Genomic DNA, 4,428 nt, shown 5'->3' on the forward strand with positions numbered 1-4,428 from the left:
ATATTCAATTTTTTTACTCACGATGATGAGTGTTTCGCGTCTATCGATCTACATTTATTACTTTTCTCTCCACGCTCTCTTTTAAATCAGAGCTTCCGGATTTCATCAACTTGTCATTTCCGGTTTTACTATTATCAGTTCTACACGAAAAATAAATAAATTATTATAATTATATTGGATTAATTAAAATGACCACATCAGCTAAGTATGTCTTGAATCAACAATCCAATGGATATAGGAATTTCCTCGAGTCTAGATAAGAACTTGACATTGAAAAGTTGAAGAATAAATATCTAAAATTATAGGTCAATATGTCTGTAATAATTAAACTTGACATTAACAAACTTTCTTTAGAAGATAAGAATTATCTTTCATCTTACTAAATTATAATTCTTAAAAAGCTCTTGGAACTTATATTATCTTCACTCTCTGCTTCGTTAATTTTAATTTTCAAGGCACTTTTTATATTTAGAATACATTAATATAATATTTTTCAAATTTGTGATAAAAGATAATTATAGTTGTAATTATATAAACACTTAAAGTCTTCTGATATGCAAAAAGAATATTAATTAATACATTAATTAATACATATTATTGTTGTATTAATAATAAATATTATATATATATAAAATATTTTGTATAAATAAATATTTTGTGTTAAAATCGATCTTTGTTAAAATTTTGTGTTGAAGTTTTAACACATCCGAATTTAACATAACATGATTATGTTATATTAAATTTTATGTTACTTAAATATTTTGTTAAATTAATATTCAACATTTCTTTTCTTAATGTTAAGATAACACAATTTATGAGTAAGTAAACAAATAAAATAAAAATAATGTATTTTAGAACGTAAATTCTAAGATAAATGAAAATGTATTAATTTAACATGTTATAAGTAGGTATTAGTTTTGCTGAAAAAATATGCTTCCGAAATTTGCTAACAAATTGTGTCAATGTCATATTTTTTGTGTTATTTTTGTGTAATTTTTTACATAATATTGCGTACACGATTTCCTAACATATTCATCTTATATTAAATGAACACAAAATTTTGAATGGACCATTCAGGACACGTGTTTTTAATATAAATTATTCAATTGTGTACGGATTATACTTTTCGATATTCCAGAGTAAATTTACTGGTAAAATTTGTTCACAAATACTGTAATATAAATAAATTACACGAGCTTTCTACATATATTACCTTTCATATATTAATTATATATTAGCACATTACTGCATATATTAATATTAACTGCATTAATATTAACTGCATCATATGGATGAGGTCAAATAAAACTCGTCGGCAAAACTAAGTATAATTTCGCGTAATACAAAATCTCACTCGACACTCAATAATCGGAAAGTAATTATCTGGCACACACGAGAGCGAATGCGCGATTTTCTCCAATTATTATGGCCAATGCTAAACTACTGAAAATGTCACAGGCGTGACGGGCCCGGTGGATGGATGTTACTGGATCGGGTTAAGTGGCTTTGGAGAAAGCCAGCTACCTCCGCCTTTTCCTTATGCAGTCACGAAACCGCCGGCATACGTCTATGCTGCGTGTATCCGTCGGCAAATCGTCATGCCGACCTTCACCCGACGGTCGTGTCGCGATGCAAATCGACGAAGAATAATAACGTCGCGTTGTCGTAAGTCGAGAGTTTTTCATTCCTCTAATCGGGCCAGCGAGTACCTAAGTCTGAGACATGGATTTACATTCGCAGGGATCTTGCCTCTCTCGCTTGCGTCTCGCAGCAGCGGATTTATCATGAGACGTATGTGAAAGTTGTATTCGAGCCTACCGATTCGCCGATTGATAGCGACGCGAGAACATCTCGATGATCGGAAAGTGCCGACAGTATTCAAACGTGGCATTAGAAATGTGTGTTTATATTGCTAACTCAGCTATCAAGAAGGAATAATGAAGACTTCCTAATTTCTAATTTTCTTTATTTTACGATAACATAATTAATAAAATTAATAGAAAAAATATTGATCTTTATTTATCTATTTTTTTATTCATCATTATAATGTTAATCGTTAATTTGTCTGTTTTAATTGTTTATATAAAAGTATTGAAACTTTTAACATATATATTAACATATACATAAATTATATAGATTGAGAAAATGTTCTAGTTATATCAACAAGAAATATAAACAAAATGAATTCTGATCATATCAATCATATCGTAATAAATTTCTGGTTATCTTAACTAGAATATTTGATAGATTTAATTATAAGTTTCTTATTGGTTGAATTTATCAGAATTCCGATTAATGCAACAAGACTTTTTTTCCATGTAACACTGATTTTATGGACAGTGTATAGTATCATGTTTTAGGTATTTTAAAGTGTAAAAAGACATATGCAAAAAAATCTGTACTTTATCATTGACGTGATCCATGTTAATTATGACCTTGTAAATAGCAATGCAGAAACGGGGGAAAATGTAAATTAATTGTTACAAAAATGAAAATTAGCTGCGTGGAAATAAAACAGTTGAGAATGGAACATTGAAATATAAGAAAAGAAGAAAAGTACGTTGCCATTTTTTTCAAGGACTTGAACAACAAATCGCAAATTAAAAGGAACTTCATTAATCGCGCAATCATGTTATTTGCTCAAAAAGTCCTTCCTCGACAAGTGTTTTCCTCTGGTAATCACAAGGTTATCATTGCTCGTCATACCGCTCTCAATTTCTCGTCAAACTAAAAAAGATGGCGCGATTCAATTCTAATATGAGATCAAGACACCTGCATCTTTAAAGAAAAAAAATTCAAGAAACGCACATAATCATTTCACATAACATCTTTACTGATCTTCACCTGCATTTATTATATAAGTAATATACATTTTTCATATAAAAAGCAAATTGTTCATAAAACTAAAAAAATTATTGATAATATATTTTTATATTTAATGATTATTGAAAGTCAAATTAATTATTATTGTTAATACAAAATTGTCTTGTAGATTTCTTTTCTTCGAAAAATTAAGCACAAGAGTAATTAATTATAATATTTATATATAATTGTTTTAAATACCCAACCTTATACTTTCTACAGATGTTAAAGTATGTGTAAGAATCCCTTAATAATTTTTGTATATTTATTAAAGTGATAAAAATTAATCCAAAACACGAACGATGTGTGTAGTAAAGAATTGGGAAAATCATTGTATACTAAAGATTAAATTAACATATTAATACCAGAAAGATACGCAATTGTGAATAAGAAAAAGAAACTGTAAAATATTGTTAAATTCTATACACACTATAAATGTCCAAGGAATAAAGAATATTGAACGTGTAGATGGACGAAAATATGCTATGAAAAAAATTATACCTTTCACGAGGATAGGATTAAAATCTCGTTAGTTTGCTTTTTAATCCAATAAAAAAAAATAAATTTTCGATTGGTCTAACGGTGGTTTGAGTTGTGTGTGTGTGGTGACTAGCGTGATCACAGTCCTCCGTATAAAAATAGCAAAGGTTACAAGAAAGAAACGATTGCTTCTGGTCGTAGTGCTGCTGATGGAACCAGCAAGATAGCGGACGCCTGGGAGCACGAAATGCGTCGGCGCTAGGACGTCGCTGCGTCGCTGTGCCGTGGGATCGATCAACGGATTTTCTTCAGGATCAGCGCAACCTGGCGTAACCGCGGCGCAGGGTCACGGTCTGACCTTGGTGGGAGACTCGATGACGTCGCAGGGATTTAACGACCCTAGTATGCATTCGCGATATGACGCTCGATCACACATCTATCTTGACGATGTTCCTAAGTAATTATGCACTTTTTCCGATGCCCCTCGAAAACGGATTTAAAGAGGTAATAAACTTAGAAGGATCTATCAGAGAGGTGTATAGTCTTTGCAAAAAATAATTAAAATTGGAAATTTATACTTTCCATATAAAAATGAATGTTATATATATGTATGAAACTGTTCAGAAAGGTCCATATTTATATTCAACAATTCAATTTTATAGTTTAAGTAAAAATTTTCTCAATTCATATTAATTATTTTTATTAAAAACATGTGTACTTACTGTTAAAATAATTTTTACCTAGGTTCACCGTTAAACTTTTGTGTTACTTTCAAATACAATATAAAAAAATCTATAATTTTTTCATTTTAAAAAATACTTATAATATCCTTAATGCTTCAAAGAGAAAAAGAGAGTGCCTAGTTATAGACACAAGTTTCTAATGTCGATAAGAGATGATTATCAGACAGTAAAAGCAAAAATAATGCGGGAAGGTGCATTTTTCACAGAGTTTTTTACGGAAAAAAAGTACAAAGGAGATGAGAGAAGACAGGGAAGAACATATAAAAATCGTGAGAGTGGTATATGTGTGTGTGTGTGTGTGTGTGTGTGTGTGTGTGTGTGTGTGTGTGTGCGCGTGCGTGCG

The sequence above is a fragment of the Atta colombica genome, unplaced genomic scaffold (genome assembly GCF_001594045.1).
Source record: "Atta colombica isolate Treedump-2 unplaced genomic scaffold, Acol1.0 scaffold32, whole genome shotgun sequence".
Taxonomy (NCBI): domain Eukaryota; kingdom Metazoa; phylum Arthropoda; class Insecta; order Hymenoptera; family Formicidae; genus Atta; species Atta colombica.